The following is a 22,393-nucleotide window of genomic DNA, read 5'->3' on the forward strand; positions in this document are numbered from 1 at the left end:
AAAACTCATTAGGTGTGGGAAAAGTCTCGCTTAGTTGGGCCTGGAGGTTTTCTTAATGGCCATTTGAAATGTCACTGAGCGTTTTGGGTTAGAGGTGACGCCACTGATCGGATGAGAAGCGCGACAAAGTACACAGATGTGTTTAACACCACAATATATTCTGGATTAAAAAAAAAATATATATATATAAATTGCATTGCAAATATTGCATTGCAAATATTATAAATAAATATATAAATAAAATATATATATATATTTATTTTATATATTTATTTATAATATTTGCAATGCAGCAATTGCTCCACCGATATCATCTTCATTATTATTGCGCAATAACGTAACACAAACACAGAGGTGGCAAATTGAGCAAGTTGAGTGGATGCTCGGATTACGGTGATGGATTGCTTTGGGTGATTTCTCTTTATTATGACTAGCCAAGATCAATATTTTAACACTTTGTCTACGGCCCTGGGTGGAGTGCTTTAAAATGCATTATTCAGCACCTTCATCAATATTGGGGAGGGTAGGGGGGGGGGGGGAGCGATCTCCCTCCGAGACAACTGTGGAGTGGACGCATGCTTCAAACATTTCATCACATTTAATTTCTGTGTGTATTCATTTTTTTGGGTCAGAACGACAGAAACAAAGCAGTGTTGGCGAGATATCGCACATCAGATACGCCCTGTGATACCTGGCTGTGGAAAAGCGTCTGGAATTGAGAGCAGCGACATATTCATATCTGACCAGAATGAAAGCTGCTGCTACTGCTGTGCAAGAGGCTGCGCCGCTATCAAAGCTGCAGGAAGTCAGCCAGAGAGGAAAGCGGTGGCGGGTTGGAGGCAGGCGGGGGATAAAGCGACGCAGAGGTACAACCGAAGCGAGGGAGGGATTTCTTTCAAAGCTCCTTTAACCATCCTTCCAGAAGAAAATCCTTTGTAGCCTCCTTCCAAACCAGCTGCCAAAACCTCCTTCACCTACACCCCGCAATTCTCCCTATATTTAAATCCCAGTGTGGAACAAATGGGGAGCGAGCCCTGGAAAAGTTGGTCCCAGGGAAGGCCGGGTCGGAGTTGAACTGATTATATCGGTTTCAGCGGCGCGCTGGTAATAGGCTCCTCCTCGAGCTGCCGCTAACCCCGGCCCGGCTCTCCCCCGGCAGCCGCGGCGAGCGGAATTAATCAGGCCTACTGGGAGCGTCCTCCATCCCCTCTCCGCAGGCGAGCCACTCCGCAGTCATTTAGCAGGCCATCCCACCGTCAAGCCAGCGTCATTTAGACCCTTTTCATTACACCTTGTCCCCCCTCGTCCAACACACGGCCGCACTTTTCCCTCTCGCGTTGAATCCGAGGAAGCGTGGAAATGGGGACAGATTAGCCTAATGCTGCCTGTCTTTTTTTTTTTTTCTTTCCCGATATTACTAGATGGCCTATTATGACCACTACCACACTTTGTCATAAATATACAATATGGGAGCTCTTTTCACTTGCTCTAGAACAGCCCAGCTCATTAGTCCTCTTGTACGGTTTAGAAATGTATGAAAAATAAGTTAAAATGTACATCTACATTTATGTTTTGAAAAATGAGTTACACTTTTACTCATTGGCTCGCATCCGCCTAAATTGCTAGCTTCTGATTGGTTCGTTAGGTCAGGTGACGGGGAATGAGGAAGTGTCGGTTGTCACTGAACGCTAACCGGGAGTTCGATTCCCACATATGACGGTGTGAATGTGTGTGAGTGATGGTGTGAATGTGTGTGAGTGGCAAAAAAAAAAAAAAAACTCTCATACCACAACGTAAAAGACATACAGTGATCCCTCTCTACTTCGCGTTTCGTTTATCGCGGCTTCACTACATCGCGGATTTTTTTTCCAAATTAAAAAAACATTTAAAAGTAAAAAATAAAACTTCTAAATTGAGGTAACATGTGTCTAACCTTTAGGACAATGTAGTATTGCTTCAAATGTTTGTTTACATTCCTATAGAAATCCGTTTTCGCGTGTTAGCACGATTGCAAATTAGCACCTTTCCGCTAACTCGTTAGCCTGCCCAGTACTTCTTGTTGGTGACCGTACTTTGCGGATTTCACTTATCGCGGGTGGTTTTTGGAACCAATTATCCGCGATAAACGAGGGATTACTGTACATAAAAAAAAAAAAAAACGATTGGCAATGTCCTGAACGCGATGATCAACTTTATGAGGAAAAAATAAATAAATGAGGTGACAACCACAAATTAGCATAGCTCTTGGTCCCAGAGGTGCCTTCTCAAGTGGGCTATATTTGGACTCTTAAGTCCTGCAATGTTAGATGATCCTGAGAGGAAACACAAGGCTTCCTTTCCACAACTGACCTACAAATGAAGAACCATCTCGCCTCTCCCCCTCCCTTTCTCGACACAAAAAAAAATATTCATGAGTAAACAACAGGAGTGATTTAAAAAATGGCCAGAGGAGAAAAGAGAGTAATAAAAAGCATGAATAGTGCATTATGGGAGAGCTGAGGAGCCCTGCCCTCTCTCTGGGGTGAGAGGGAGATTGCGCTTGGACTTTATTAAGATCCCAATTGCAGTCGAGAAGCCTAAAGAGGACGACATGCTTGGATATAAGCAAACCCGAACGTGTCTTTGCATCCTCATCTTGGTAAAATATCGTCCGAATGCGTTGGGCGGAGCTGGATGAGAAGCAGACCGAGCACGCCGGACTCGAGCCCAATTAAGATAAGTGGCCGTTAGCAGGAAGCGCTTGTTTGACATCCCGTCACGTTAACGACTTGGACTTTTACATTGGCCATAAAATTCTGTTAGTTGTCATCGCTGGCGGTTTGGAACACAGAAAACAGAAGCCGAGTTGACGTCAACCGTTTCCAGCTTTGATCACCTCAAAAGGCCGAGGAAGTAAATATCTGCAGCGGCGACGAGTCACATGACATCTCAACCCGTCATTTCTGCTCTAACGCTACGCAGGTGGCAGCTGCCGTTCATGCGTGAGTTTATTTGGGCTTGGAAGAAGCGAGTTAGCCAGCGGGGGTGTTCTGCTCGGCATCAAACCGGGCCCTGGCTGTGTGTAAAGAACCAAAAAGGTGTTTATTGTAGCTGTGGCTGCCTGGAAGTGACTGGCAGAAAGCGTGCACAGTTTGTCAAAATGAACAGAAGCCAGAGGCAGAAAGCAGACAAGCTCTGAGACCACACTGTGTGCAAAAACAAACCAACATCTTCACAAATTCCTAGACATATCGACCATGTTTGAAAAAAGCTATTTGGCTCCAATTAATTACGTCGTATGAACTGGTGTCAAAGTTGAAATGTGCATAAATGAGATAATGACACGAAAATATTTGAAAATGCAAGTCACTCATCCATTAAATGATTGTGCTGAATTGTGCTTCTCTGCGATAACCACAATGTTCTTTAACCTGAGCACCTCCAATTAGAGCTTTGGAGGGAAGGGGGGGGGGGGGTATTGCTCTGACCCGCCCGAGAAAGGCGGAGATGCGACGGCAGGATATCGTCAAGGAAGAAAAAAAAAAAAAGCTCTGACTCAGATGGCCAGCGGTGCCCTGTGTCCCTGTATCAATGCAAAACAGACCATTTCCCAAGGCGAGGAGGAAATTTCACTTTTTATAAGCCGCCTTTTTCTCTTCAACATGAGGACGCGGTGAAACGCAGATGGGCAGCGAAGCGACGGAAGACAAGACCAGATGAAAAGTATCGGCCGGGATGTCCGCAACATCTGGTTCTTGATTTGCAGAAACGACGGGAAATTAACAAATGGCCTTTTGTTTTCATTTCTTTCATTGCGTGATTGGATGTGTGGTGCTAGCTTAGAGCCTTCCGGTCATGAAAACAGAAGCAAATGGGGTCAATCCAAAACCCGATCGGATGGCGTCACGTCAACAACATCCTGCTACTTAAACTTTGCCACGCGACAATTTTCACTTTTGAAAGACTTTCAACATTCGGTCAAAATTTAACGGCAACTCTAAAGCCCTCCGCAAATGTGTTCCTCATTTTCTGTATTTTCTTCTCAGTGAAATTTTGGGGCCTATTTCACGACAAAAAAAATAATTATCTGGGCTACACTAGCAAGTCGATCCGAAAAATAAAGCGTGCACGGTTGCGCTTGAGTCGTCTTTGACCTTCCCAGCTGTGTAGGAGGCCGAGAATATACCGTGCCACTAAGCTGCCAAAAAATATTTCATTAATAAACCAGCCGGTGCCGAGTCGAGGCGTTGGGTAACCTCTTGAACCGGCCTCAAACCACCAACACAAGTAGGTGGATGCGCTTGGGACAACCAAGATGAGAACCAAAAATGTTAATATTCTTCCAAATTTCCAATTGAGATGACCACACAGGAAGCTTTTGCAAACCAATCAAAGACGAGGGGCAAAATTTTGTGTGCACTGAATCAAGAATTTGGTTCATCGTTAACAATCGTGTTCATCATGTTGGCTTGAAGAAACATCTAGCATCAGCTCATGTGACCAAACAGAAATCTTCCTGGATTGTATTCCGCTTGGATTCTGATCCAGATGAAATCTGTCTTGCACTTGAACTTCACATTCAGCTCTTTATGCTTCTTCCGAGAGTCTTGCAGAGGTTGCTCCCTCTGCCCATCCTTTCTTGATGTTTCTCAACTGGACCCTTCACCCTCCCCATCGGACTCGGGAGCACACAAAAGCAAGCAAGCCGGCCGGCGCTGGAGGGATCCCTCAGGGCCGGGGGTCCTTCTCTCCGGGCTGTTTGATGTTGAGCCGCCGCGGATGAACTTCACCCCCCCGCAACCCCGGCCCGGAGTTTGCGGCCATCTTCAAACACCTCGGCTGGATGCTGGGCCAAAGCTGTGGCCTTAATCAAACACGGCAACCCAACAGAGCCCCTTTCATGCTCCGAACAGGAGAAAAAGAGTCATAAATGAGGACTTCAAAGTATCCAAAAGTGACACCGACCTCTGCTTCTTTGCAATAATACCGAAAAGAAGGTTGCCAGAAATGTAACGTGTCTATTCAAACATGGCATCCTACAGAAGGAGAGAGCGAGCTAAGAGGAGCTCGTCCTTGGAGAGATGGCGAGCGCTCAATTTTCTGTTTGCTGCCATTTGTCTTGTGCGGCTAAGAGAGATCAACAGTCCTCGGCACACAGATCAATATCCTCTTAACCCGCACATAATCTGGCAAGAGTTTCGTTCAATTTCTTCACCCTCACCACCTGCGTCCCCGTCCGCCGCCTTTTCTTTGCCGTCTTTTTCTTCCCAGCAATCATTTCTAGTTGTTCAAGTGACAGCCATTTTTCATGTTCCTGGCCTGAGCCGCTGACATGAAAAGGGATGGTGAAACGAGTGTGTGTGTGTGATTTGATGGATATGGTGGAGCTGGGGGGACAGACGTTTTCACCCTGAAGACCACCCCACCCACCCCTGATCCCGGTCAGATAGACTCGCTGTCAAATGAGGCACATGACATTGCAAATTTAGCTTTTGTCTTCCCCAAACACCCTCATGATGCTAACAAAGACAAGCGGTAGAGAAAATGAATTAATAGATTAAATGTGAAACAATTATAATGGAACTGAAAATTATGTAAATTATATCAGATCCAACTAAACTAACTAAAATCCAAATGTAATAACCAGTTCATCGCGAGTTGTGGAATCACAGTCTTCATGTACTGCGCACTTATTTTGCTAGCTTAGCGATTAGCATGGCTTTCTCCCCGTATTCCCTTTGTTTTCGTGCTAACGCTACTTAGAGAAGTGTCGCTTTTTGCACCGCCATGGAATTGACGATCAGTGACAGACAAGCATGCTATGCAGACGCGAAGCATCATTAGCCACATTAGCCACGTTAGCTACTAAGCCGCAGCTTTATCTAATATCCAGCAATTTCTTCCAGATTCTTTTTTATTCTGTTATTTATACATTCCAGTGCTATTCTTCTTTTTTTTAATCTGCAAACTTCCTGAGAAGCAGAGTGAAAGTGAGGCTGCCTGTATCGGCAAATGAATCATATCAATATTAGCGCAAGCGAATTTCCTCATCGGCACATTCCTTGGCCCACCTTCACGACTGCTCTTCCTCTCCACCCTCCAGCGCTGCGTTTAGGTTCCTGATTCTGGGGCGCTAATGAGGGAACGTTATGCGGCACCATAAACGGAGGGGCTCTCTGTCACCATGCATAAAGGATGAGACAGAGAAGATGGCGGCGGGGTCAGGTGGGAGAGCAGGCAGGCGAGCGCGGACACACAAAGTAGAGCAGCTCAATGACAAGGCAGAGAATCTGGTGACAAATCTGCTCACCTTTATGCTTGAATGAAAAGGGTGCAGCGCCCCCTAGGCTTGGCCCAAGGGAAGTGATCAAGAAAATGCCACCCCACCTATCCCCACTTGAACTCTGCGTGAGCCGACTGCCTAATGGATTTACAGTTATCCACGAATTTGAACGTTCCAAAAAGAATCGAGCGACACACAAATGTTATTTTGGTCAAAACACTTTCATAGTTTTACAGTGTTGTGGTTTGCTACCAAGCTTTGGAAGGAACAATCTTTAGTTGGGATGTCCAAACATTTTCTTCATTTTACGTATCGTAGGAAAAAAAAAAATGCAAGGAGGAGACTACTCATATTCATCACCTTTAGTTTACAGTAATTGAAACCAGCCCATCAGTGTAAGGCATGGTGTCAAACCTAAGGCCCAGGGGCCAGATATGGGCCACCACATCATTTTATATGGCCCGCAAAAAAAGATTCAGGGGTCAGTAATAAGATTGAAAATTGAATTCATGGGTCAATAATAAGATTGAAAATTGTCTTGACTTTTTTAAAAAATACAGATATTTCTAGCAATTTTTATCCAACCATTCATCTTTTTAAAAATATTAAAACAGTTTTGACTTTAGTCTGATATAAAAAGTAATTATTCATCCATTTGTTATGACTGAAATAAACTTTATACCACTGGAAGGTATACTCAGCAATTCGTTTTAGTTATATGTACTTATTTCAAAATAAACATCCAGATGATGAAGATTTGTACAAATTTAACTTGTACCCGGGGCCGTAGCTTGAGTAGCATCGACGATCGTGACTAGTCACGGCGTGTACGTACCAGAAAACAATACAGTGGCGAAAAGGCCATGAAATTAAATCGTCGCTTTTGACACTCAGCCAACACCACTTGAACGCTAATCGACGGCTGTCTGCGGGAAATACTGGTCTCGCAGACAAAACACACCTCCGTATCATTAGCTGTCATGTTTGCCGTCAGGTAACAGCGGCGGCGGCACGCGGGGATGCGGCGAGTCTGCGGGCTACGTCGGTGTGTTTGTGCACACAAACAAGGAGACGTGGGGAGTGTGTGAGTGGATTACAGCGGCGGGTGTGCGGGGAGACAACTTGCAACCATAATGGGATTTTTCACTAACACACACACTCGGAGATCTCAGCCCAAACAGCAAGCAGGTTGGAAGCTGCTGCATTGCGAGAGCAAAGCTGCAGCAGAGCTCACTTAAAGACACACATGCCATCAGCTATCTCTCTCACAAAAAAGCCACAAGCAAGGATGGAGAGAGGAAGAGACGTGTGCACGGATCAGCCGCACGCCACAGGGATGAGGAATGTGTCGCAAAGCTGGATGGGGATGAAGACTGGCTGCTCCACAGCGGATATGAATAGTTGAAATGTGTGCAAAGAATTCAGAGGTTGTGTTACGTAACGGTGACACTCCAGGCACAAGTCGTCCTTTTCCGAGTTTCAGGCGCTCTAATGTCACGTTGGCGAGTTTGGTGGCAAACTTTTTATCACAGTTACCTGAAAAGCATTTAATAATTCATTAAATTTGTATAGCGCTTTTGAAAAACCCAAAGATGCTTGGGTCATCTCTAATACGGGAAAGCGTGTCCGAGGTGCCGTCTGCTCGTCACTCCGCGCCGCTTTCAGCTAATAGGCCGCACATGGCCAGCAGGGAGCAACGGAAAAGTAAGCATGCAAACCCGCCGGGATCACGAGTAGGCAAAAGGAGACAAGCGGTGCCCTATCCTCGGCGGCTGAGGCGGGCCAAATCAAATAGCGCCAGCAGGAAATGGCCAAACATACGATCATTTCTCTTTGCCCGGCGATAAAAGGCTTTTGTATTAATAAGAAAAAATACAGCAGAAGCATTTTCTCAAGCTTAAAGCGCTTTTGGTATTTGAATTAGATCCCGTGACATACTTTTGCAAGGAATTAAAAGTTGCTGTTAATTTCACCCGGAACATTAAAGCCACATCTCATGACTCGTCAAAGCCCGGCTTGTCTCTCCTCACCTTAGCTTAGCTATCTGGTTTTCCAACCACAGGAGGCAGAAGTCACCTCAGCCGTCGTGAAAATCCAGGGACGGCGAAGATCAGCAAAGACGGAATATCCACTCTACTGCTACGCCACATTTGAATCCAAAATTGATATTCACATGGGATATTCACATACTACTAATAAGATCATCTTTGGCATGCATGTTATTTTTTTTATTCTCTATGTAGACCATAAACAGTTCCCGAGTATTGATCCCGGTACTCAGACAGGTTCAGGGTCACCAGAGATGCTTCGCAGTTGCTCAGCCGGGAAGTGCGTGGAGCGAGCGGCGCATTAGTTAGACGAATTACGTGGCAACAGTTCACGGTGCGGATGCTCACCGTCGGGATTAGGCAAGGCTATTATCGGCGTGATCCTTACATTAGAAAGAAGCATTAGCATGGATAATTCCGCCGATTCGTCGGCAGAGAACTGACATTGAATCATCGCATTCAATCCAAAGAGAGAAGATTTATATCTCAAAAGGCACTCGGGAAAAATACAACCTGATGGTAAATCTTCGCACTAGCGGAGATCCGATTGTGTCTTGGCGGATAAACAGGATAGCGTATTAAAGCATGCTTAATCCAACATTTTATTAAACCGTTACAATTACGATCTGTTTCTATTTCCCAAAACAGAAAGATGAATGTTTTTGAAAGCAAGTACCGTATTTTCCGGACTATAAGCCGCTACTTTTTGCACACTGATTTTTATCATATTGTATGATTTGTGCATATGTGGAAATTAAATATTAAAATACCTGCGATTTATAGTCCAGTGTGGCATATATATAAATAAAACAAGATTTTCCTGTAATTTTAGCTGGTGCGGTTTATATTCAGGTGCGTCTTATAGTCCAGAAATGACAATTGGCAAATATTTTTTTTAATATTGTATGATTTGTGCATATTCTCTTATATATATGGAAATTGAATATTAAAATACCTGCGTTTTATAGTCTAGTGTGGCTTATATATGAACAAAACAAGATTTTCCTGTAATTTTAGCCGGTGCGGTTTATATTCAGGTGCGTCTTATAGTCCAGAAATGACGGTATGCAAATATATATTTTTTAATATAATGACCACTAAAATCAGATCACCTGGATCCAAATAAGGGTTCGTTGGCCTTAGCGGAGCTCTTGAGGATTATTTAAGTTTAATATCTATAGCCACAGCCATAAATGTCAATCGTCAGTCAAAAAAATGCGTTAAATTGTCCATTCAAATTGTCTGGCGTAACGCTCGAAGGTGAGATGGCAGCCATGTTGGTTTGGGAGGTCTGTTGAGCCTCAACAGAGCCTATGGAGTTAACACATCCAGCTGGAGACAACAACACGACATGTTTAGCTGCCGGATATTTGAATGCAAATGAACGTCGTGGGATTGGCCAATGGGTGTTTTTGTTGACTGGAATTAGTGCGGTGAGTGAGCTTTCTTCTCTATTCTCTCCTCGCTTTTTCTCTTGCCTCCAAATTACAGCTATTAACACAAGACTGGGGCGAGCCAAACACGCCGCTTCATTTAACGTGATTTCCCATGCTTGACGAGAAAGGGAAAAGAGGCAATGATTCATGGAAGCCCCACAAAAAGCTGAAGATGGGAAGATGTCCACCTCCAGGATTCTCCAGAACATAAGTAACGCAAAAACACTGTGTACGGAAGATTAGCGCACGCCTGCAAATGAGCTTAAAAAGGAAATAATGGTTTATGACGTCCTATTTTTAAATATGGCCGCTCCTAAAAGAGACGTACGATTGTCCACAACCGGCTCAAAGAAAGTAGCAAGAGCGCTACCTTGTGTTGACTATCGTTGTAAAAGTCTTGCTAGCACTTATTTCGTTATTTCACATACAGAATATGGATATGAACTATTTCCAACCTTTCTTAAGATTACCATAAACTATGTGGATTCACAAAGTAGCAAAGATTCTGGGGTGACCAAATACTTTTGATTTCAGTTAGATTTTAGTTTGAGATGATTATTACTAGCTACGTGAATGAACGTGAGGTTAAATATTTTTGCTAATAATATTTTGACACCTATAAATATATAATGATACAAATAAATAATAAAAAAATTAAATAAATATACGAATAATTTACAAATAATAATAATAAAAATAAAATAGAAAGAAAATAATAATGAGCATTCTTAAAATTTCTTATTGGGATTTTCTGTGACTGGTGTTGAGGATTGAGCTCCAATTGATTAATACGATTGATATGTATGGATGTTTGATTTTTAACAGATGAGTCTGAGGCGCACACATTTGTTTATATCAAGAACTTTGTGTCGTAAAGCCTCGCAAGTCAGAACTCAAAAGCTGCATACAATCATTCTGGGTCAAGTAAGCTAATTTGTCCAAGACTTAACGTAGCCTTTGGCAGTGGTTGGATGGCCAAGACGGATGACAGTTCACTGAGGTGGCGTCCCTTGCTAAAGCTCGGTCTGGCCTCTAGCGCTACGCCGGGCCCTTCTTCTGGCTGGAACCAACAGAACCGAGGGCCGATGATGGCTAACACCCCTCGCTAATGGGTCCCCGGACAATTAGGCTCGACCTCATAAGCCTTGTGCATTCATTATCATCCGGTTAGCAGCTAGCGGTACTAGCCGCGCATGCTAACCGATCTTAATGTTAAATAAACTGTGACCTCTGTATACATTATCTCTCCTCCCCCTGCAGGGCAATATGGCTCATAGCAGAATTCCCATTTATCTGCATCCTTCGGAAAAACAAAACAACCTCCCCCATCCCACGAATTACCGCCTGGCGGAGGCCCTAGCGCCTCTGCGGATCAAACCGCAAAGCTAAAACCGATGCGGTCGTAACGGGAGGTGAACCCAATGGATTGGGAAAACATTAGGAGGGCGTGAAAAACTTGTCGCTGGGGATGTACGCGTAAATCGTCCGTCGCATGTTCCTTTTGTTGCGAGACGACAACAACAACACAGCGGCGCTTATCTCCATTACGGACTGGCACCACCGGGAGCTTTCCCAAAGCCATCCATCGCCTTATTAGCAGCGGCTCCCCTTTCCCGTACTGTCTATTCACGCAACGAAGCCCGGGATGGACCCGATTCGCCCGTCGATTCTTTTTTTCCAATCTTAGCCCTGACTCACGCAAAGAAGACCAAAGCTGTTATTTATAAGCCCGTACACAAAAGAGTGGCGGATCATTTCAGTGCCAGTAAGAAGATGAAGATCTTTTGTGCTTGTTTCTCTGGTAGAAAACAAATGAAGGGATAATGCCAATCCGCAAATCAAGGAATCGGCGAAACAATATGTAATATATGCAAAGGTTGAGTTTGCTGCCACGGCTTAAGAGATAAACGGGAAATAACGGGAAGTTCCTTTGCTGTGTTCTCAAATGTGGTTGGAAGGGAAGGGTGAGACGGTTCCTCCTGTTTTTGGGTCCCGTCGCCATCCCGTGTTTGTTTAGCTAGTGTTTATTTGTTTCTCTGTAGTCCTGGGATTAATTATCATAACCATATGCCTGGCTAATACATCTCCCTCCAAGCTAGTCGTGTGGCAGCCTGCTACTTCTCCATTTTAATTACAGCTAACATCGTTAGCCTGGTTTTATTTTTTGCGTTTTTTTTTTTGCTCGGCTACGAATTTATAATGCAGTCGAGCATCAGAAGAATGCGAGGCTCCGATAATTAAATGCTGTAAAGTCACAAGATGGGAAAGTTTCTGAGTTGGCACAAAGTCTGTGCTGGCTTTTTTTTTTTTGGCAGAACCAACCGGATAACTTGATGACATTTTTTTTTTTTTTTTTTTTTAGGGGACAAATAAATCAGGTGCAGAGGATTGGAAGAACTGAAGAAACCATCATCTGAGCTATTCCCCCCCTTTTTTCCCCCGCCAGGCTCTCCATTGGATATCGGCCCCCCTACTGCTTTTCCTCTTCAAGGACGAACGTGGCAAAGAGGAAAGGAGTTGACCCAGTCGCCGGGCGACCTCTTAGAAGAGACAAAGTGAGGGGTACAAACAGCACTCAGAAGAAACGTGCGACCCAAATATACATCTCTTTGTACTCTGGTTCAAAGATTCCTGTCCTCTCTCCTAAACATTCAAGGAGAGGAAGAAGGAAAAAAAAAAAACCACAATGAATAAATCATACAGCACCATGTGAGGTTTACTGTACCGTCGTTCCGAGAGAGAGAGAGAGAGAGCATCCATAAGACGAAACAAGAGTTGAAAGAGAAAACGCAAAGCGAAGCTCGCTTTGGTCTTTTGATAACGTTCTTATGGAACAGCCTATTTCTTGATTTCTTCTTAAATCCATCATCAGTCGAGCTAATAAGTCCAAGCAAGTGTGGTGCTCTGATGCAACACCATCCATCTCCCCCCCCTTGTGAGTACTCAAATTACCAGAGCCAAATAATTCAAGGGCTTATTAAGCAACTTTGATTCAAGGTGCCATTTTTTATTGCTGTAACAGCTCAATTAATATTCCATTTGATAGGAGAGTGCCACCGGAGAATCAGATTTGGTTAAGACGTCGCAAAGTAAGACGGAGATAAAACACACCATATTTTTTTTTTTTTTTTGTAGCGTAGATAAATGTCTTTTAAATTTGGTGCCACGGGGGAAGCGTGTCATTGACAAATCTGCCTAATTTAAATCATTTTATAAAAGCTTCAAATAAATAAATAAATAAATAAATAAATAAATAAATAAATAAGAATAAATAAAGAATGGATAAATAAATAAATTAATAATGGATAAATAATAATGCATAAGAAATAATAATGATAAATAAATAAACAACGAATGAATAAATAATAAATAAATATTGAGTTGAATGTGGCACAAAATGTCAATGAACAATTTGATTTTTGAATGAGTTTTGAATTGCAGCAATGATTGCAAGTTGGACCGCCATTATTCTTCATGAAGGAGAATATAATAATAATCATCATAATTAAAAATAATAATAATTTCAAATTTGACATTTTGTGTTCTCATTTACTTTTCTTACTATATTTGTTTTGCTGATGAGGTCAAAATTGTGTCTGCTCTGTGTGCAACTATAATGGCGCTATCTTGATTATCTAAAAAAAAACAGATTTCCATTCACAGAAGCACATTTGGATTTGCACCTGTCACAAAAGATGTGAAAATATTTACCAGGTGCGGAGTTCTCGCACGCTCCCTCGCAGGACATCGCACACAAAAGTGGGATCCCTGTCGGGAGGTCAATCGAATGCCGCTCAGCATATTTCGTCTCAAATCTCAAAGTAGCCGCCATCATCAAGAACCGTGGTGACACAGAACGCCATTGCGCCGTCTATCAAATGCGAAACCTGCTAATGATCATGTTTTCCTCCTAGCACACAAACATCAAGTCCGGAGAGATTTGCATGTGTGTGTGCGCTTGACAGAAACATTACGATAATTTCCCTGAAAAACGCCACGAGACTTTTCTCCAAATGATGGAATCTTTTGATGTTTAAATCAAGAGGAGCTACCGTATCCTTGCAAGGCCGCACCTTTGACAAGATTAGCAGAAAGGTAACGCCACGACTGTGGTCCAGCCTATTCACAAAGGTCATGAGAGAGAACTGGAGAGGTGTCCGTTAATGAACGACAAGAAGAAGAGGAAGAAGGAGGAGGAATGCAGAAGAAAGATAAATCTCAACTTCAGTCCGACAGAGACAGGAACAGGAACGACCTTGGATCGGATTTCCAACCTTGGCCACAATGCAGGGCGGGATCCCGGTTAAAATAAGCCATTTCAAACTTTAAAGTCAACAACGTGAGATTTCGTAAAGTCCCACGAGAGCCACACCCTTCTTGCAACACACCCGATGATGATCAAATGATCAGGATCGTTTCAGGCTGCTGCAGAGTTTGCTGATGAGCTGATCATTTTGAATAAGGTGTGTTGGATTTGCCAGAGACATAAAAAAAGTTTTTTTATGATCTCGATACACTGATACTTAACTCATTCACTGCCAACCCGATTAATATCTTTGACGTCAATAACCGTCCATGGCACTGAATAAATTAAGAACACACAAATGAACATTTTGATATATATTTTTTTATTTGACGGAAAATAGTGCTCATAGTGTAATTTAGCGATAACGGAAGACCGGGTTAAAATAATCACGGAGTGACTGGAAAAAATGACGGGTGAAATTTACCGACATGTCCACCACTGATGATTTCAATCCCACCCGAAAATATCCAAAGGAATGGCAACCCTGCTCTTCCAACTCTACCTCCTCTTCCTCGTCTATTTTTTTGTTTCATACGAGATGATAACAGGACCCCCCCCCCCCTCCCTCACGTCGCCGCCGATGATTTCACCACCTCGCGGGCGAGCACGAGCCCTAAGTGCTGCTTTCTTGGCGTCAAAGAGAGGCTGGCGGATAACGCGAGCACTCGACGCTCTTCAGCGCTCTCCCGGGCAGCGATGGCGGCCCCCTTTTGCGAAGCCCTCTACCTGCACTCGGGTTGAGCCACGAGGGCCTACTTCACCGCCGTTATCGAGGGATGGGAAATACATTGCTTCTCTTGAAAAACTCTGACCTGGCCTTTTAGACCGCCACGCAGTGGGGGGAATTATACTCGCTCAACCTTTTCCAAAAAAGTTCTGCACGCCCGTCACGACCGAGGCGGTAGAAATCTGCGGCAGCTCCAACTCGGGTGGAGATCTGCTGCGTTGGAGAGTGTTTAACCTTGGAGTAGGGGTGACTTTCACTCTCGTACTCATGTGGGAGTAGCTTTTGTGGGTGCCGCTGAGCTCATTGTCGTAAATCTAAAGGGCTTGCTTTGCCACTGCCTCTTTTTGAAGATGACCTTGGGCTCAAAATGACTCTCGAAAAACCTGCTCAGTGTTCCGCACGTGATGGCTGCGCTCTGCAGCTGCTCCGTGTCCAGGCTTGAATGTGAATAATAAAGTCCGAGCATGAAAGGCGAGCGGAAATGAGGCGTTTTCAGAAGCTGCCGGGCGGAGGACTGAAGTTGACCAGCTTGCTGCAAAATATTAACGTCCAAGGGCGTGTCACGAGGAGAAAGCACTGGACCCTCCCTGGCCGGGTCCCCCTTGAAAGGTTCTTCTTGGTCTTGTCATACTGTAGAATTTCCAGATTTTTTTTTTTTTAGGCTTGTCTTTGTACTCATCAGCAAATTCCAACCTGGCTTTCCAAGAAGCACTTTTCATCTTTTAGTGTTGCTTATGTAACCATCCATCAATCCATCAATGCAACCCATCCGTCCGTCCGTCCATCCATCCATCCGTACGCCCGCTCGCCCGTCCGTTCGTCCGCCCGCCTGTCCGCCCGTCCATCCATCCACCCATCCATCCATCCGTCCGTCCGTCCGTCCGTCCGTCCATCCATCCATCCGTCCATGCACCTATCCATCCGTCCATCCGTCCATCCGTCCATCCATCCATCCATCCATCCATCCATCCATCCATCCATCCATCCATCCATCCATCCATGCATCCGTCCACCCGTCCGTCCGTCCGTCCGTCCGTCCGTCCGTCCATCCATCCATCCATCCATCCATCCATCCATCCATCCATCCATCCATCCATCCATCCATCCGATGCTATCCACCCCTCAGTTTTGCAACCAACATTTTGTCCACAACGTTCTCAACTAAGACCGGCTCGCGTCGGTCTTAACGAGCAACACGCTCAGCTCCCTCAGCAGAGTTAGCATGGGGGCTGGCAGAGGCTGAGCCTAAATCCCGTTTCTCAGGCGGAGGGATGCCAGTCAGCCCCAATTGGTGGTTTCCCAGCAGCCTCCTCACCATTAATCCACGACCACAGACATCCCCCTCATTACCGCCAAATGACATGCAAATTTCCCCCCAAATAAATGAGTTTTAAGTACTTGACAACCTGTCAGCCTCGGAATATTGAGACGTGCTGACGGCTAGATAAACAATCAACAATAATCACTCTATGCAAATTTGATATTTCCCGCACAATTACGAGAGGGAAAAAAAGAAGCGGGCGCTATAAATAACCGGACACACAAAGGCATCTGGCATTTGTTCAGCTTTTGAACAGATACGGATGCAAATGAAAGATTCTTTAGGATGTAATTGATTCAAACGTCGCTTCGCCTCCTCAGCCTCCTTTTATTGTTCTTTTTTTTTTCTCTTTCTCCTTTTGGCACTTGTTTTCTTTGCCGCTGTGCCTTTATCTCGCCGCTTTCAATATCGCCACATAATGGCTGATGTAAATGAGAGAAAGGGAAAAAAGAGATGGATGTGAATCACCTCTCCGTCTACCTCGTTTTGTCTTTTTATGCGCTTCAGAGGAGACCCGTGCGCAAAATCATGCGCGCTGCTCAAGTGGATAGGAGATGACTGGAATTGAAGATGGGCTGGTGCTAGCCAAGGAGATTACCTCCGCGTGCTTCAACCTCTCCCAACCACGAGCTCCTCCACAACAGTCGGAGATTAAGACTGACAAGAACACGCCGAGTCATTCCGGGACAAGGGGATCTCTCGTTCTTATCTCCGGGCCTTTCTTTGCTCTGGAAAGCCTCCCTCCCCTCCATCTTCTCATCTTACTATGCGGCTAACATTTATCCCTATACACTTGGAGGTTAGCCTCCAGGGTGTGTCAGCCTCAAGTATCACCAAAACCAAAGATCAGTTCTCCTTTCTCCGTCTTATCCACAAGGAATTTTGGTCGTTTGAGTTCAGGAAATGCTTCTATGGTATGGCATCAATGTTCTCCCCCCATTAATGGTAAAATTGAAGACAATTTTTTTCTTCTGTGAAATATATTCCTGTGTCCATTTTGTTTTCTATCCAACATTTCCAGCATTTTAATCCTTTGGCTACACCAAAGCTGGTCCCAGACATTGAGACAGAGGATGAAGGCGAAAAGCGCAGGCGATGATGACGTTTACGAGCGGCGCCGTTATCAATCACTTGCTGCTCTATTAATTTCATCAAGGCTCCAGTGGGCGCCGACATTAAATGACAAGCCGGTTGAGTCCGATGCCGTCCCCGAGCTTCCAACATGGCTGGCGGCCGCTTTTTGAAATGCAAATCAGGTTTTAACGGTTAACCGAGCCGGCTGGCCAAAATGATCTTTCTGCCTTCAAGTCGGCTGCTCCCTTCTCCCCCATCTTGACCCCAGGGGTACTCCAGGTTGAAGAAGCATCTTTAGAAGTGGGTGGAAGATAAAGGCAAAGGTGGAGGAGGATGATCAGGGAGGAAGGGCTTGAGCACCATTGCTGACACCAGCATATTGTCCCGATGAAGGGGCGGAGGAGAGCTGCCGAGCTCAGCCATGAAGTCATTTCAAGGACAAGAGAATGTGGCAGAAGAGGGATGACCGAGCATTGGCATCTTCTCATCTTTAGGAAGACAAAGAAGATGAACACCAATCGGCAAATGTTGCAGTAGCTCAAAAAATTTGCCAGCACAGCACATCAACACTTTTATAGGCTGTGTTGAGACAGAGAGCTAAAATCCAATTTTTTTTGGCCCACCCAGATTCAAACTTTATTAGTCTGAAGAGTCACAAAGAAGAAATCAGATTTTTGCGAGACGGATTGAAGCAACATTCAAAAGAAAATGTTATATCCAATTTGGACAGGACGCTTCTCAGTCTGACCAAACACACAAATCCGTTTTGACCGACCGTGACATCACTCACGCAAGACCCAATGCCAAAATCAAAATGGCGATCTGACTCACTTCGAGCTATAACCTGAGTTACCTATCACAGCTGAGATTGAAACAATTGTTGAGAAATTGTGAGAGGCAGAACGATGAGACGAGGCTCGTTTCGAGTGAAGAAACAGAAGAAGCGAATAAAATTACACAAATATCGGAATGCAGTCAAGCAAGACAAATGTTTGACCAAAATGGCAGATGACACCCGGATGTTATTTTGACTGTAATTGTCAACATATGGGGAGCACACAAACCTCATCACAATTTCTAAATACCATTGTTATGTCAACAAAACCATGAACTTTTGGTCTGCAAGTGCGCTGGTCATGTTTAAAATAGTTGAGGAGAGCCCCCGACTGCCCGCCCGTCCCCGCCTCCAAGCCAACCACATCTGATTAGTCCGCAATTGTTCCTCAGATGTTTGCGACTCGTCCATCAAGTGGCGGCTGATTAGTGTACACAAATACCAGGTTAATGCCCCGGCTTGATGGCAAACAAGCAGGATGTGAGCACTGCAATCTGCAGCCGGCGTTGGCAGTTATGTGAGCGCGCTTCCTTCTCCGGCTCCGCCTCCAAAAGTGCCTCTTTTGATTGCGCGTACGCCTCTTCAACAAGGCGGCCCGCGTGAGCTCGAAGCCGCTCGCCGCCGCTTCCGCGAATGCTTATTATCATCAGCGGTGGATGGAAAATGGTAGAAATCAGGGCCTTGTCAAGCAATCCCTTGTACATCATTTCTGCCACCAAGTCGGGTTTGTTTTCATTGGCGGTTTTATTTGTTTGTTTGTGTGCAACTTCTGGTCAACGTTTGATTCCAAGGAAGTGCATCTAGCATTTATCATGCTAAATTGGAAAAAAAAAATGGTTGTTTTTGCAGGGTCAGTCGATTCAAGCTGCGATGCCAATTGGATCTCGTCCAGGTTGTATTAAACATGGAATATTCCATTGAAGCATTTTTTTTTGGATGCTTTGCCAATCTGTCAAATCGGGAATGGGTCCTACTGAAGATCAATGTTTTTTTTAAAGACCAAATATGTCCCTGGACGAGCTTGTTAGCATGGTATCGTAGCATGTTTCCTCACCAACTTGTCAATGCCCGCCGTGTGTGAATCTTGGAGTTGTTTTGACAAGAACTATGGCTTTGTTTTTTTCAAATTCGCTTGCTGAGGCTGGATCTACTCAAAGAATGAATATCGAAAAAAATCAACAGAAAATGACTCACCAAATGCTGAGTTCTTGAGTTGACCCGCTGACACCTCCCTGAACGTTTATTTTATGGTCTTCAAACGATGGGTTTTTATGGTTGCAATAAATAAGAAAAATTATAAATAAATAAATAAATTTTAAAACAATTGAAAAAAAAATCCTTTTAGTGGCCGCTGAACCACAATTGGGGATATTATTTTTGTCATTAGGTGGGAAGCCCGTCTGTTTTCAGGACATAGCAAACAAGCTAGTTGAACTCCCCCTGCGGCGCAGTGCCCATAATCCAACCCACATTTCTCTCGATTCTCTTCTTCTGAACCCAGGGAGAGGATGAAAGATTTAGACTTTCACCTCTGCTCTGTGAAGTCTCAACTCACACACACACGCAGCTACACGCTCGCTAGCCAACCTCGATGTTGCTCTCCTGCTACGATCCATCTTTGCTCCCCATCTCTGTTTGTCTCTCGTTATCCTTCACCCCGCGACTCGGAACATAGAAAAGATCTTGTGATGATTATTTCACAAGCACGCTGATATCATCAATGTGGATTTCTCGCCTCTTCTCGTTGAGGAGGAGGTTTTACAAAGCATATTACAAAGAATCTGAAGCTTCTTTACCTTGACTGATTATTTGAAGCCTTTCCGTGCCGATCGGTGCAATATGGCGCCAGGCATTGGCACGGAATCAGAAGATAAGGCTTAGTCCCAGGAAATATGAATACATTTCTCTACAGACTCAACTATTTTACTTTTCTTTCCTGCTCATTGCAGATATTTGTTGAAGTTTTGAAGCAGAATTACACTCGTAAAGAAAATATTCGGAATCGAACCCAGAACCTCTGCACTGCAGCTCGGAACGGAAGAATCAACAGCCTAAGGGAGGTGGGCTAACCAATAGTATAACAATAACATGATGACATCACAGTCTGATGTGGGGCTTCTTTATATTCCATTTCAAAACCAAGTAAACATTACATCTAATATACATACATTTTTTTCTGGTTATTTTAAAAAAAAAAAAAAAAAACGCCAACACACTATAGCAACCTATGGCAGCCTACTAAGTGTGTCCATCTGCTAATGAGCCATACGGGCCGGCGTCTTGTGCAGAGAGTCAGCGAGAAGCAGAAATGAAGACAGAAAGTGAGTCAGACAGTAAGGCAGAGAGAAGTTGAGACATGATGTTTTTCCTTACCTCCTCCATAATCAGACTCGTCTCCCAACCAAACACCACACGGCAATTAGACCTGACAATACGCTGACTCCCACAATCCCACCAGGATTACATGTTCAAACAAAGTCAGGGGGGGTGGGAAGGAGGGGGGGAAGTCAATGCCTGAAAACTGGCACAACTTAAAAAAGTAGAAGAAAAAAAACTGCTCTGGCTTGTCGTAAAGAGTGTGAAGATTGAGAGGTTGGAGATAGTGGCATCTTGCCTGGGCAGATGTTGGGTGGGAACATGGCGGCGCCGAGTGTGTGGGGTGCACAGAAGCAGTCAACGATTCCCAACGGACACCTTTGGGTTAGCGTGCAACGGTCGCGCGTCAAGATGGCACGCGTAAGCGCTGAGCTAATTGGGATAATTACTTTGTTAGCGCAATCGTTATTGCATTTTAAGGGGAATACTGAATGTGAGGAAAATACGGCATGTATTTCTGCAAACGTGGGACCAAACATGTCATTTCTAAACGGCTGCACCCATCCAATGTTTTAGCAATTAGCATATGCTGTGTACTAAAATGACCATGTAGCCACAAAAATTATTTTTATTGCTGCTTCTTGCTTTTGTATATGGCAGGACAGCCTACAAATATATTTTTGGTGCACAAGGGTGTGTAGACTTTTTATACCCTCAATATTTTATTTTTTCTGTACTATATTTTTATTTTATTTTTATAACCTCTATATTTTATACCTTTCTACAAATGTACTTTTGGTGTACAAGGGTGTGTAGAATTTTTATAACCTCTATAGTTTATTTTTTTCTACCTATATTTTTATTTTATTTTTATTTATTTTTTATTTTTATACCCTCTACAAATGTACTTTTGAGTGTGTAGACTTGTTATACCCTCTATATTTGATTTTCTTAAACCTATATTTTATTCCCTCTAAATTTTATACCCTTCTACAAATGTACTTTTGATGTACAAGGGTGTGTAGACTTTTTATATCCTCTATATCTAAAAACGACGGTCAATGGGTGAGCCTGCCACTGATTTATTCAGATTTTACACCATCCATAGAAAAAAAAAATACAATAACATCGAAACAGAAGCGCACAAGCACATCATTTCCGTCCGCTTATCAAAAGCGGTGTGTGCGATGCTTGGATTAGCACGCGAGAAGCGCCGAGCGAGTGTCCGGCAGATGACAGAAGAGCTCAAGCTGACTTTCCTTTCCTCTCTTGAAGGAACCACATCAATAAACAACTCTGTGGAGCAATAATTCCAGATGAATCATTCCCTCACAGAGCCACTTGCTGCATTCAAAAGCGTCCGTGACCTTCAGCGCTGCCTTTTTCTACATCTTACAGGGCTAGAAAATAAAAGCTTATTAGCTGCAAACATGGCTGATGTGTTTGTTTGACGGCCATGCACTAATGAGGCGTCGCAGGGATGCGGACAGCCGAAGACTACGCTTGCTTTTGGAGATATGCGCCCCTCCAACCCGTCTCGGTACACCAAAGGAGCCAAAACACAATGATAATATAAATAAAAGAGATGAAATGCAATCTCGATTTACCATATCAAAGGATGCGGCTGTCTTTTGGTGTGTTGATGGGTGACATAGTGAAGTGGACTTCAGTAGATGTGTGACGGACAATTCGGCTGTGAGAATAAACAGTGGAAAAATAGCAGTGGTGCTACAAACGGAAAGTGTGGCCCTTTTACAATAACGTACGGTCACTTTTTGGACTTGATCCAAAGACTAAGTCCTTATTGAGGGGTGTCAAATTAAATTTTGTCACGGGCCACATCGAAATCATAAATTCCTTCGGAGGGTCATTATGACTGTCAACGCCTTATATTATATACAAAATAGGCTAATTAACAAAATGATGAATAACTAGTTAGAAATCAGAGATGAGTAAAAACTGTTCAAATATTTTAAAAAGATGAATGCTAATCAAAAATGCTAGCAATAATTCCATATTATAATTTTAGTATTGACAAATGAAAATGCAAAATTTGTCACGAGCCGCA

At 43.9% G+C, this 22,393-nt stretch overlaps 1 protein-coding gene across 7 annotated transcripts in view; it reads right to left on the reverse strand.

The window, feature by feature from the left end:
* LOC148401520 (uncharacterized) overlaps nt 1-22,393 on the reverse strand; it is a 134,440-nt gene that overhangs the window by 38,694 nt on the left and 73,353 nt on the right. The gene's annotated exons all lie outside the window — the stretch shown is intronic.

The sequence above is a fragment of the Syngnathus floridae genome, chromosome 2 (genome assembly GCF_059516105.1).
Source record: "Syngnathus floridae isolate MCC-2025c chromosome 2, RoL_Sflo_1.0, whole genome shotgun sequence".
Taxonomy (NCBI): domain Eukaryota; kingdom Metazoa; phylum Chordata; class Actinopteri; order Syngnathiformes; family Syngnathidae; genus Syngnathus; species Syngnathus floridae.